Consider the following 14,546-nt stretch of genomic DNA (forward strand, 5'->3'; position numbering starts at 1 on the left):
TCCCGGGCTGTTCTTGTGATAGTGAATAAGTCTCATGAGAACTGATGGTTTTAAAAAGAGGAATTCACCTGCACAAGCTCTCTCTCTTTACCTGCCACCATCCATGTAAGACATGATTTGCTCTTTCTTGCCTTCCACCATGACTGTGAGGCTTCCTCAGCCATGTGAAACTGTAAGTCCAATTAAACCTCTTTCTTTTGTAAATTGCCCAGTCTTGAATATGTCTTTATCAGCAGTGTGAACACAGACTAATACAGTTAGCTTCTAGAAGTTTTATAATTTTTGCATTGTACATTTAGATGTATGAACCATTTTCAGTTAGTTTTTGTAGAAGATTTGTGTGTAGATTCTTTTTTTTTTTTGGTCCATTGAATTGCTTTTGTTCCTGTGTGGGTCTGTTTCTGGGCTCTCCATTCTGTTCCATTGATCCATGTGTCCATTGTTTTATCAATTCCAGGCTGTCTTAATTTCTGTGGCTTTGTAGTAAGTCTTGGAGTCAGGGGATGTCAGCCCTCCAACTTTATAGTTGTTTAGTGTTTTCATTTTTGGAAGGTTATTAATTATTGAATCAATTTCTTTAATAGACATAGGCTTATATAGATTATTATTTCTTGTGTGAGCTTTGGTAGTTTATATCTTTCAAGAAATTGGGCTATTTCATCTAGGTTATCAAATTTATGGAAATAATTGTTCATGATATTCCTTTATTATCCTTTTCATATCCATGGGATCAGTATTGATGACCTCTCTTTAACTCCTGAAATAAGTCCCCCATTGTTAGTGGTTTCAATTTCTGTGAACATTAGTTATCTGTTAGACAAGAGTTTAAAAATATTAAATGGAAAATTCCAGAAATAACAATTCATAAGTTTTGAAGCACGCACGCTTCTGAGTAGCATAATGAAATTTTGCACTGTCCTGCTCCATCCAGCCCCAGATGTAAATCATCCCTTTTGTCCAACATGTACATGCTGTGTATGCCGCCTGCCCGTTAGTGATCAATATCATTTGCTCCTGACATGCTGTCATCAGCGTCATTATGGTTTGATGATCCAGGATCACCTGAAGCAGATGATCCTTCCTTCTGATGTATTGTGGCCTAACAATATATCCCAATGTTGAAATGGCTACTGCAAAATTATAACTGAGACAGTGAAAGAGATCTGACCTGGCCGGGTGCTGTGGCTCATGCCTGTATTCCCAGCACTTTGGGAGGCCGAGGTGGGGGAATCACCTGAGGTCAGGGGTTCAAGACAAGCCTGGCCGACATAGTGAAACCCCATCTCTAGTAAAAATACAAAAACTAGCCAGGGGTGGTGGTGCATGCCAATAGTCCCAGCTACTCAGAAGGCTGAGGCAGGAGAATCACTTGAACCAAGAAGGCAGAGGTGGTAGTGAGCTGAGATCCTGTCACTGCACTCCAGCCTGGGCGACAGAGTAAAAATTCACTTCAAATTTAAAAGCAAAATGTCAGCAAAAAAAAAAAGGGGAGATCTGACCTAACCAACTCCATCTTACTTTTAACCTCCAAGATATCCTTGTTCATTCCCGGCCATAGGACAAACTATTAATAACTTTATTAATAACTTTGGGGAGGAACTTGGTTTAGAGTTTAAAACAAAGATGATAACAGCCTTTTCCTAAAACAAAGCCCCTTCTTGGCAGGGGACTAGGCTGCCTTTGTAGGATTAACAAATTAGCCAAAAGATTGGAAATTATGGTTTAGGAGTTATGCAGCTGGAAACTACAAGATTCTGACCCTTGGCTGGGTGCGGTGGCTCAAGCCTGTAATCCCAGCACTTTGGGAGGCCGAGGCGGGTGGATCACAAGGTCAAGAGATCGAGACCATCCTGGTCAACATGGTGAAACCCCGTCTCTACTAAAAATACAAAAAAATTAACTGGGCATGGTGGCGCGTGCCTGTAATCCCAGCTACTCAGGAGGCTGAGGCAGGAGAATTGCCTGAACCCAGGAGGTGGAGGTTGCGGTGATCTGAGATCGCGCCATTGCACTGCAGCCTGGGTAACAAAAGTGAAATTTTGTCTCTAAAAAAAAAAAAAAAAAAAAAAAAAAAAAAGATTCTGACCCTCCCCAAAGTGATACTGGAGAAACCATCACTATTGCAAAACCTAAGATCAGTGCTTGAGATATTCTGCAGATCAGCCGGCACCACCCAGATGGATAAACTGTCTCACCTGATCTTGTGGCCCCTAGGAACCGACTCAGCATAAGAGGACGGCTTCGACTCTGTTTTTTTGTTTGTTTTTTGGATTTTTTTTTTTTTTTGAGACAGGATCTCACTCTGTCCCGCAGGCTGGAGTGCAGCAACACGATCTCGGCTGACTGCTATCTCTACCTCTCAGGCTCAAGGGATCCTCCTGTCTCAGCCTCTAGAGTAGCTGGGACCACAAGTGTGAACCAACACACCTGGCTAATTTTTGTATTTTTTGTAAAGATGGAGTTTTGCCATGTTGCCTAAGCTGGCCTGAAACTTCTGAGCTCAATCAATCAGTCTGCCTCAGCCTTCCAAAGTACTGGGATTACAGGTGTGAGTCACCACTGCCTGGCCCCATGATTTCATCTCTGATCCAACCAATCAGCACTCCCAAGTCACTGGATCTCTACTCACCAAATTATCCTTAAGAACTCTGATCCCTGAATGCTTGGGGAGACTGATTTGAGTAATAATAAAACTCCAGTTTCCAGCGTAGCTGGCTCTGTGTGAATTACTCTTTCTTTATTGCAATTCCTCTGTCTTGATAAATTGGCTCTTTGTAGGCAGAAGGTAAGGTGAGCTCACAGGGCGGTTACAATAACTACGTCATTTGCCTCACTTCATCTCGATGTGGAGGCATTTTATCATGTCACATCATCACAAGAAGAAAAAGGATGGTCACAGTACAATATGATATTTTGAGAGAGAAAGAGAGAGAACATACCACATAATTTTTATTGCAGTATATTGATATAACTGTCCTATTTTATTATTATTCTATTCTATTATTCTTACTGTGCCTAATTTATAAATGAAACTATATTTTAGGTACCCATCAGGGATCTTGGAACCTATCCCTTGCCATTAAGAGGGGACTACTGTATTTGTAATTTGTGCCTTCTGTTTTTCCCAGTTAGCCTGGATGTTGGTTGATCATTTTTATTAATCTTTTAAAAGAACAAGATTTGGATTTTATTTATTTTCTCTATTTTCTGTTTACAGTTTCATTGGTTTCTGCTCTAATTTTTATTATTCCTTTTCCTCTGCTTGCTCTGGGCTTAAATTGCCCTTTTTTTCCTCTAGTTTTTTTAAGGGAAAAACTTACGCTATTGATTTTAGATCTTTCTTTTTTTAAATATATGCATTCAATGGTATAAATTTCCCTCTAAAGACTGCTTTCACGGCATTCAACAAATTTTGATGATTTGTATGTATTTTCATTTTCATTTTCTTTTTTTTTTTTTTTGAAACAGGGTCATGCTCTGTCACACAGGCTGGAGTACATCAGTATGATCATGGCTCACTGTAGTAACTTCAAACTCCCAGGCTCAAGTGATTCTCCCAGCTCAGCCTCCCAAGTAGCTGAGACTATAAGCATGCATCACCACACTTGGCTAATTTTTTCTTTTTTTCTTTTTTTTTTTTTTTTTCTTTTTAGAGATAGGTCTCACTTTGTTGCCCAGGCTGGTCTCAAACTCCTGGGCTCAAGCACTCCACCTTCCTCAGCCTCCCAAAGTGCTGAGATTATAGGTGTGAGGCACTGTGCCCAGCCTCATTTTTATATAGTTCAAACTATGTATAAATTTCTCCTGAGACTTCTTCTTTGATCTATGTGTTACTTAGAAGTGTGCTGTTTAATCTCCAAACATTTTGGGACTTTCCAGCTATCTTGGTGTTACTAATTTCTAGTTTAGTTCTGTTGTGTTCTGAGAACATATTTATACAAGAACAGGATTCTATCCTGGACATTGTGCATATTAGGTTGCAGACGCTCTGGTTTCTGTTACAGCCATCTGAAATGTGTTGATTTTTTTTTACTAGGCAATTAACTTAAAGCTCTGCTCTTGGGTGGCAGCTCAAACCTCAGTTCAGTTCTTTTCCTCTGTTAAAGAAGTTTTCATGCATGTGTGGTTCAGGGAGCACTCAGAGATTTGGGCAGAGGTACAGATGGGATCTGGAGTCACCCCTTTCCAAGCCTTTCCTTTATGGCACCTCCTACCCCTTCACTTTCCAGTGGCCATGGTTGCTCTTTATTTTGTACTCTGGTTCTTCAGGCTAGGAGGTCCACGGGCTCCCTATGCGTGCTCTGCTGACTGTAGCTCACCTTCAAGATCAAAGCCAGAAAAATAGATAGCTCACCATATGCCATTCCCTTCTTCCAAGTGTTGACTCCCAGCCAGGGTCTACTTGCTTTTATTCACTCTTCACTGCCTCTTGGTGGTTTTTGGGTTTATTTTGCTTTTTGTTTTGTTTTTGTATTTTGTCAGCAGTTGCTATCTGTGGGAAGGTCAGTTCAGTAGAATCTGAGTTCTTCTGAAAGAGAAATTCCCCAAACCAAGTCATAGAAAGGTAACATCACAGACCTGTGGCCACTCAGCTAGCAAACTGCAGAACGGGTATTCAAACCCAGGCCTAAGCAATGCCAGGCTCCTTCCTGCTGACCCCACATCCTCTTAATCAGGCCGACCTGTCCTTCCATCTCTTATTTATCAAAAGTCCCAGAACTTCTTACTGTTCAGATGACAATTGCGGGCCTTCCAGGCCTCTGACTTCTCCCTTTGCATAAAATCCATCCAGATGAAGGAAGAGGTTTTATTTATTGTCTTTTGCGCATTTTCTCTCCTGTGAAAGGATGATGATGAATGTGCCTTGGCTTCGAAGTTAGAAGTGCCTGTGTTCAAATCCTGCCTCTGATATATATGTGATCTTGGGCAGTTCGTTCAGTTTCCTTATCTGTGAAATGGGAGAAACAATAGTATTGACCTCAAAAAACTGTGGTGAAGATTAAATGAGATATTTCACACGAAGCTCAAGGAATGGTGTCTGTGTACAGGAAGCAGTCATTAAATGAGACCTTGTGGGTTTTTTCCTACTCTGAGGTAGGGGGGTGCTCACGGTGGGATGCTCCATCAGATCTTTTTCCAAGAAAAGGATACAACAGGGGTCTGAGCCTAGGACATTGTTTGAGAGGCTGATCCTCTTGGGGTGTCAGCCCTGTTAAGCCGGGACTGCTGTCATGCTGACTGGAGTGGCACAGGAGCCTAGAGTGGTGTGAACAGGTCCATGTTTTTCTGGGAAAGAAACCCAAGCCCAGAGAGATTCTGCTCGCCTCTGAGATCTGTGCAGAGCTGGGAGTGCAGGCCAGCTTCCCTGAGCTCTGCTTCCTCAATCAATGGTATTTTTCTTCTGTTGTATGCCCATGCCCCTCACGGAGGAAGCCTCGGGTGCAGGGGCTGGGCGCAGGGATTGGTGTGGGGGGCTCTCAGAGTCCAGGGGCCCAAGAGGAGGAGCTGTGAGCACTGCCATCACAGAAGGTGGATGAGGAGATTCTCCAGTGGGCTGGAACGGTTTCTAGAAGGAACACAAAGAGAGGCAGAGAAGCCAGTGAAGAAAGAAAGGAAGGAGTGGAGGCTGGGAGCAGGGGGCGGCCTGGGGAATGCAAGGGAGGAAGAGGCCAGTGGCTGCCGCTGGCCGGGGCGGGCGTCTCTGGTTTGGGTCTGGCTGTGGGCCAGCAGGCAGCAGCCAGCACAGCACGACAAGCTTGGAGAGCTGGCAGGGTGCTGCGATGGAAAGAGGACGCCAGGCAGGGTGCTGGGGGAGGGGACCCTCCGCCTGTCCAACCCCTGGCCAAGGAAATGTCCGTGTAGTGAGCGCTGACCACGTGATGCCCTTTCACCCGCCTCACGTGTTTAATTACAAAAACAGAAAAACAAAAAACCTCCTTCTAGACAGCCTTACTGTCCCTTTTTTTTAAGATGGTGTCACAAGTCTCAGAGAGGGTAAATGAGGAGCCCGAGGCCACCCAGCTTGTATGTAGCAGAGCGGGGATGCTGGTCACCCTGCACGGAGCGGGCATTTATTTATTTATTGCCTTTTGCGCATTTTCTCTTATGTGAAAGGATGTTGATGAACGTGCCTTGGCTTTGAAGTTAGAAGTATCTGTGTTCAAATCCTGCCTCTGATATGTGTGTGATCTTGGGCAGGTCGTTCTGTTTCCTTATCTGTAAAATGGGGGAAACAATAGTATTGACCTCCAAAAATTGTGGTGAAGATTACATGAGATATTTCACATGAAGCTCAAAGAACGGTGTCTGCGTACAGAAAGCAGTCAAGGGGAGCCAAGGGGATGGCGGACTTCTCGGGCTCGTTTCTCTGCCCACACCTGGCAGGCTGTCCGTGAGAGCTGCCCTCTTTCATCATTCATTCATCCATTCATCCATTCATTCCTGAGCATTCGAGGCTGCGTGCTGAACCCTGGGGGACCTCAGTGAACAAGCTAAATACTACCCTTCCTGCGAGCTCGAGGCTAGTGGGTTCCCTAAAGAGAGCCAGGAACATCAAACCTGCGGACCAGCCCCCCTCCCCGATTTACCCCCCCACACACGCACCTGCACACACAGTCCTTTCATCTTCTGAGTGTCTCGGGAACGGGGACCTCTAGCCTTCAACGGTGCCCAGCAGCACTCGCAGCCACCCAGCCGCAAGGGGGCGCTGTGAGGACGGCGAGCAGGATTTCCCAGGCTCTCGCCCTCTGGTGGCGGCAGCGGCTCCCGCTCTTCTGCTCACCACTCCCCTCGGTGATTTCTGCCCCTCCTCCGCCCCCGCCTCCCCCCGCCTCGGCTAACCTCATAGGGCCTCTTGGGTCACTGTTTCGCTCCTCTCCTGCTCCAGCCCTGTGGGGAGGGCCTGTCGGCCTTCACCTAGGCCGTGTCCTGGTGCTGCCACAAAGCTCCTTGGAGCCGTTTCTCACCAGAGCCGGCAGGAGGTCCCTCCATCAGGCCTGGGGCTCAGACACGTTCTCTCCTGTGATCCTCTAGCCACCCTCTCCGGCGTCCCGCCTTCTGACCGGCCCGGGGTTCTGCGCCATGGATGCTCAAGCTGGGACTGCCGCCGCTCTGACAGAGACCAGCTCTAATTCAGACACTTTAGAGCCAGGCTTGGTGGCCCGCACCTGTAGTCCTGGCACTTTGGGAGGCCCCGGCAGGAGGATCGCTAGAGCCCAGGAGTTCGACCAGCCTCGGCAACATAGGGAGACCCTGTTCTACAAAAATGAACATAAAATATTAGCTGGCGTGGTGGCCAGCACCTGTAGTCCCAGCTACTTGGGAGGCTGAGATGGGAGGATCGCTGGAGCCTGGGACTTGGAGGCTGCAGTTAGCCGAGACTGCACCACTGCACTACAGCCTGGGCAATAAAGCAAGACCCTGCCTCAAAAAATGGACAAATTTAAAAAATCAGACAGTTTAGGTGATAGTCAACTGGCAGTCAGCTGAACCTTCTGAAGCCAAGGCTGTCTTCCTCAAGTTGAACTCTTTTCTGAATGGCAAACCCTGGGGAAAGCACGGGAGCAATGGATTTGGATCTTTTAACCTTCTGCAGTCCAGGCATCAGACTTTAGGGGGAGGTAAAAGGAAAACAGACGTAGCAATTGCATGCCAGGCGCTGTGCTGCTGGAGCTCCTCAAACGGCTTCTCAGTCCTGACAATGACTCTGCAGTGGGACTTGTTTTCTGTCTTTTACAGAGGAATACATGCAAACTCAGAGAGGCTGAGTAACTTGCCCAAGAGCACACAGCTGGGAAGTGGCAGATGTGGGATTCTAACATCAGCGCTCCTGCTCCTCACCACTTTGCAGTGGCTTCTGCTTCTCCGGCCCCACCTCTGCACTCTGCAGACAGCACAGTGCCCTCCTCTCCCTCACTCCTCCCACCTCCCCTGTCTCCACGCCTTGGACATTGCTCCTCATCTTCACCTCCACTTCCCTGCAGACAGTCAGGGCCACCTTCCCTCTTAGTACTAGTGAGGGTTTGAAAGAGAAGCACAGCACCTTGGGGCCACTAACAGGCTAGGACTCAATGGTCCAGGCGACCCCAAAACAGAGCTGGATCAATAAAATGACCTCTCCCTGAACCATGTGGCCTGAGCTCCAGACCAGAAATGAACCACAGATGCTCCAGAGACAGTCAGGCACAGGGAAAAAAGCTAGAGATGCTCTGTTGGGTGCTAGGGGCCACTGGCGCTGCCCGTGTGATTTCAGGTTTCTCACCACCCATTTGGTCTTGGCCACAGGCTGCTTTCAGCCAGGGTTGTAAGTAGCTGGGAATATAAATGTTGTGCAGGGAGAGCAGAATCCAGCTTGCTCCTGGGCTGGGAAACATGGAGGGATGTGGGGAGACAGTGGTTGGTCTGGTACCAGGCTCATGGTTTGCCAGAAACATCTGTCTCCTCCAGAACAGCTGTGAGAGAGCTGGGTTGTGAACTACACTGGAGGGGAGGCCTCCATGGGCCCCTGAGATTCATGTGCACCCTGCTGTGGGCACTCAAGGGTACCTTTCTCCATTCTAGATGCCAATGGACCCTTTGTAAAGGTTAGGGTGCTCTGAGGCCTCTGCTGAAGGGAAGGAAACTCACGTGCATTGAGCATCAACTCAGTGTGGGACACTGGGCATGTCATGATGCCGTCACTGAGATAAAGGCATCAATAGCCACCACATCTTGAGTGTCTGCTGCATCAGGAAGCATGCCAAGCACTTTGCTGTGTTGCGATTGTTACATCAACAGTAACACAATAAACACAGCGACAACTTCTTTTTTTCTTTTTCTTTTTTTTAAAGACAGGGTCTCACTTTGTTGCCCAGGCTGGAGTGCAGTACCACAATCTTGGCTCACTGCAACCTCCGCCTTCTGGGTTCAAGTGATTCTCCTGCCTCAGCCTCCCAAGCAGCTGAAATTATAGGCATGCACCACTGCAACTAGATAACTTTTTTATTTTCAATAGAGATGGGGTTTCTCCATGTTGGCCAGGAGGGCCGTGGGGAGATAGTGGCTGGTCTTAAACTCCTGGCCTCAAGTGATTCACCCACCTCAGCCTCCCAAACTGCTGGGATTACAGGTGTAAGCCACTGCTCCCAGTCAGTAGCTACAACTTCTTGAGCATCTTTTATGCTTTAGGCGCTGGCTTGGGTTTTACAGATAATTATTACTATCATCATCATCATCAGGCTACTGACAACTGCTGTGTTTCGCACTCATTAGAGACTCTTACGTTGTCTAGTTTAACTCAGTTCTTAAATCCACCATGTGAAGGAAGGATTCTCACCCCTATTTTGCAGATGAGGAAACTGAGGCACACAGAGGTTAAATGTCCAAAGTGTGTCCCCACCGTGTGTCCCTTCCTAAGGAAGCAGATGCTAAGAAATGTTTGCGGGCTGAATGAATGAACAAGCAAAGAAACACAGCTGTCTGGGGTGATGCGTGGAATTTCCAAGTGTCAGGAGGTTAAGCAGGTTGTTGAAGGTCGCAGAGCCAGACAGCCGTGGGGTGAGCAAGGAGTCCCGGCTCTGATCTCTCAGTGCGGGCTTCCCTCACAAACCTCGCTACTTTGAGCAGAAGCAACCTTGTTTTGGCAGCTATCTTGCCCTTACTCATGCTTGGGATAACAGTGGACTCCCGATTTGTATGCCGACTCATTTCCTACCCTTCGGGGAGGCTGGCAGGAGGCCCAGCGCTGGGCCCTGCCAATCCCCAGGCAAGCTATCAATGGCAACTGCCAGCTAGTCGTGGGAGAGTCATTTCATTCCCTCCCTTTTCCTCTAAGTTCTTCCAGCAGGAGGGCTCTCAGAGTTCCTGCTGGGTGAGTAGGTGTCCCCTGGGGCCTCGAGGCTGGCTGGGCACCTTGGACCTCCCTATCCAAGCCTCCTGGAGCTTCCACTGAGGGTCAGCATAAGGGTATGGAGACAGTTTTCTGGCCTTAAGTGAATCAAAGTCCCTTCTCCGGATCTCAGTTTTTACTTATCTCCCAAATGGGGGCTTGGGGGAGCTGGCCCTCCAGGTCTGCGCTCTGTTTCCTGGGCTCTTCTTTAATGAGGCTGCCCATGTCCATGTGCAATTCTCCCAGCCTCACTCTTCTTGGGGACAGGGCCCAATTTGGGCCTCCTATCAGGGTGGGAAATGAGTCAGCTGGGAAATTAGAGACTGTTGTTAATCCAAGCATGAGTAAGGGTGAAATTGATGCCAAAAGTTTCTGCTTGAGGCAGCGTGGGGATTTGTGAGAGAAATCCTGAGCTGAAAGCTGGAGGAGGCAGGGGGGTCTCTGACACAGGTTATCTCCTGCTGATCAGGGGTTTCCTGGTGGCAGGTGACAGAAATCCAATTCAAGCCAGCTTGAAAAGAGATGCATTTGTTGGCCCACAGAACTACGAAGAATAGACAAGATTTAAATACCATCTAACAACCACGCTCCCCTTCTTCCTTAACAACAGAACGCCTCTATTGTTAGGGGATGGTGAGGCTTGTTTCACAGCTTCCCCTGCACCTGGGAATGGCCAATGAGCTAGAAATAGAAATCTTTGAGTGGGGCTTTTAGGATGCTCTTTAAAGAGCTGACCCCTGCCTCTTCTCTCATCTTTCTGCCTGGAAGGCAGGCTTGAGGACTGGTGTAGGGGCAGCCATTTTGAGACTAAGAGAATCATCTGAGGCTAAGAGAAGCCCAAAGAACTTAGCCCTGACACTGAAGCAACATGAGCAAGTGCCTGTTTCTGGAATTCTCTTCAAGTGAAAAGCCACTATGGGAGGCGGAGGCTGCAGTGAGCTGAGATTGCACTACTTCACACCAGCCTGGGCGACAGAGCAAGACTCCATCTTAAAAAAAAAAGGAAGAAGAGACGGGATCTTTTTATGTTGCCTAGACTAATCTAGAACTCCTGGGCCCAAGTGATCCTCCCAACTTGGCTTCCCAGAGTGCTGGGATTATAGGCATGAACCTCCACACCTGGCCAGGTATACCATTTTTGTTGTTTATACTGTATTTTTAGGATCCCTTTCTGTGTTTACACAGATAGCCACCATTATGTTCCCATTGTCTGCAGTACTCAGTACGGTAACATGCTGCAGAGGTGTGGAGCCCAGGAGCGCTCAGCTCTACCCTTCAGCCCAGGTGTGTGTTTGGCGGGACCATCTGGAGGAAGCCGTGGAGACATGAGCTGAAGGCAGAGGGTGAGTCCGAGGTGGGATCTTGGGGCAGGTGTGAGAAGTTGGGCGAAAACGGGTGAAATCTGAATAAATGTCACCATATTCATATAATTACTGCATTAATAACCTTAGATAATGGTTCATATTATCAGTTAATAGGATTGCACCCACGTTAACTTCCTTTTTTTTTTTTTTTTTTTTTAATATAAAGTCACCCTCTGTCACTTAGGCTGGAGTGCAGTCTGTGATTGATCATGGCTCACTGCTTCCTGGAACTCGGGCTCAGGCAATCTTCCCACCTCAGCCGCCTGACTAGCTGGGACTATAGGCACACGCCACCATGCCTGGCTAATTTCTTTTACTTTTCTCTAGAGACAGGGTCTACCTATGTTGCCCAGGCTGGTCTCAAACTCCTGGCCTCAGGTGAACCTGAACCTCCTGCCTCCACCTCCCAAATTGCTGGGATCACAGGCATGAGCCACCACACCTGGCCTAAATTTCTTTTGACAAATGTGCCATGGTAATGCAAAATGTCATTACTTGGGGCAGCTGGATGGAAGATGTATATGCAAAATCTTTTCAACAGTAAAAGTTTATTTTACAACATGAAGGTGGTTATCATTCCATGAATATAAAGTTCAATGGTAGGCTCATGGGGTCTTCAGAAGTCAGAACACTGGTTTCAGGGCTGGGGGCACACGGAGGTGCTAGGCATGGTTGGCTTTGTGATCTGGGGGCTGATGTGTTCCATCTCTGAATGATTTTTGAGCTGTGCATTTGCCGAGGATGGAAGTCATATCTCAATAAATGCTCAAAAGTTCACCAAAAAGTAAAATAAGGATGGGAAGCTTGTTTGGGACCTCGGGTGCTTATCCAGCCATGAGCCCTGGCCCAGATGCTTCTAGAAGCCTGGAAGGAACCGAGAACATTCCAAGTAGAGGTGGCAGAGCCAAGGCCCTGAGGTGGGAGCGGGCTGCTGCTTGTCTCTTGCTGTGAATGGGGTGTCCTGGTGGTAATCAGTGTAGTGCGCATTGCAGCGCCGGCAAGTTCATGTCCACATTGTGGCTCAGTGCAGCGAAAGCCAATCTCAGCCCCTCCGCAGGGTGGTCAGCCTGCCAGCGGGTAGCCAGCTGGTCCTCCTGGGAAATGGTGCCATCCCAAGGACTGGGTGCGAGTCTCTCATCAGCAGTGATGTCAGCCTGGTGAGCCTTGGTAAGGGCAGGTGCAGGATGCTGAGCCTCTTCCGTCCCCAAACCTGTCTCAAGGCCACTTCTTCCGTGGGCCCATCCAGCAAACGAGGTGGCCGGGAAAGAAGCCGGCTCCATCCACAGGGTGTGCTGTTTTGCTCAGCTCCGGACCAAGAGCATCCTCCATAGTAATTCTCTTTGGTGGGAGTACTGGGAAAGCCTGCATGGCAGCTGGAAGGCACCTGGTGGTGGGGAAGCTGCAGCAGTGACTGCAAGGCTTTTAGCCTTGTCCAGCTTCTGTGACGGTGACAGAGCTCTCCATTGCCAGGGTCCCCTGCACGGACATGCTGACTACAGCTGGGAGCTCAACATACCCCTAGTGCCCCTCTCTTCCCAGGGCTGAGGTCTAGGCCAGGTCCCTCTTGGCCTGGGAATTGTGCCCTGAAAGGAGGACATGGTCCCACAGGTTGGGACAGAGGCCCTGGGGCATGCTGCTGGCTGACTGGGGCTGGGGGGATGCCATGCTCATCTCTCTCTCATGGCCTTGATGGGACAGGCCTCCCCACTGAATGGAATTTTCCAAGGTGTCTGGGGCTGCGGGTTTAGGGTTAGAGGTTAAGGTTAGGGTTACAGTTGGGAGCTGGCGGGGTGCCCCTCTGGCTCCTTCCAGACATGCCAGTCACTGGCCACTGAAGGGGCCAAGTACAGGTGCTGATGTTGCAGTGGGGGTATCTCCTGACCTTCCTCTTAGTCCTGATGGGCTTGGGCAGGGCCCGGTGTCGGGGTCCCCATGGGCTTCCTGGGCTAGGCCTGTCCCATGGTCCCGGGCTGTCCAGGACACATTCAGAAGAGACACTGACAGCAGCTCTGTTGGAAATCATAATGGGGGAAACAAGGGCCCCCACATCCAGGTCCGTCAGGAGCCAGGGCATGGAATTCCATTCCAGGAATTGCCAGGAATGGTGAGGTCCTCCCTGAGCCAGGGCTGGGCTGGGCACACCCTGAGTGCCCCCAAGGTTGGTGTTTTCACGGACAGCCCCACCAGGACAGGGTGTGAAAGGATGAGGCACCGATGGTGGGGGAGCTGACCAAATGGGCCACTGGAACCGGGCTGCTGGGCCCAGAGGGGGCTGCCTAGTCCCCTAGCAGAGGGTCTTTCTGCCAGGTAAAGCCAGCACGGGCCTGGGTGCTGAGGACTCTTGCTCGGGTTTGGCTGAAAGGAAAAGAGACATGGTCGGCGTCTCCAGTGAGTCCATGCAGGCCTTTCTGGGCCAGGCCCCACCTGCCTGCGTCTCTGCAGTCCTCGGGGGCTCTGTGTGGCCCTTGTGGTCTGACACTGAGGACACGCCTGTAGTCTGCTGATCCTGGAGGGAGGGGAGTGTGCCACCAGGGGTGCGAAGGCCATCGGGGCATGGCAGGTGGCTTCTGGGACTGCCCCCCAGGGTTCAGGCTGGTTGGGGGTCTCCTGTCACACACCCTCTTTCCAGAGCCGTTGGGCCTGGGCTAGAGCCTCCAGGCAGAACTCAGTGGGAGGTCCTTGGCTGTCACCCAGCCCCCTTGCCACCTCCCATGGGGAAATGTTTCCAAAGTGGGTGATTGGGCCTGGACCTGGGTCACCCTCTGCTCTCCTGGACTGCCCAGTCCATGCCAGCACTGACCATTCCCACATCTGGCTGAACTCTCGGCTTTGGCTCTGGGCTTGGGGTCCCACCTGCGTCCTGTCCCTGAATGCTCTGGGGGTCAGGAACACCGATTCCCTTGTTTCCCTGGCTCGAGGCTTGTGGTCCTGGCACCCTTGGAGGGGTGTGCAGGAGTGAGGGGCCTCTGCTGCTCTCTGAGGCTGTCAGTGCTCGCAGGGAGGGGTGGGGGCTCCCACACATGGGTCTGGCTCCTCCAGTGCCCTTGAGGGCCCCATGAGGGGGACAATAGGCCACCATGGAAAGTGGGAGGGGGCTTGTTGGAGGGTCTTGCCCACATGCCCCTCCTGCGTGCACAGCACGTCCCGTCCGCATGCATTGAGCGCCTGCCCTGAGGACCGGTGGGCCTGCTGTACCTTTTTACAGTCCAGGAGGAAGAGGAGGAAGAAAGGCTGAAGAGGGAGGCCTAGGTAGAAGGGTTGGGGGTCCTGGGCATTCCCTCACTATTGACCTCCCCAGAGGGTGACTCAGGAGGGGA

Source organism: Sapajus apella, unplaced genomic scaffold (genome assembly GCF_009761245.1).
Source record: "Sapajus apella isolate SASKATOON/1434 unplaced genomic scaffold, GSC_monkey_1.0 scaffold186, whole genome shotgun sequence".
Classification (NCBI taxonomy): Eukaryota; Metazoa; Chordata; class Mammalia; order Primates; family Cebidae; genus Sapajus; species Sapajus apella.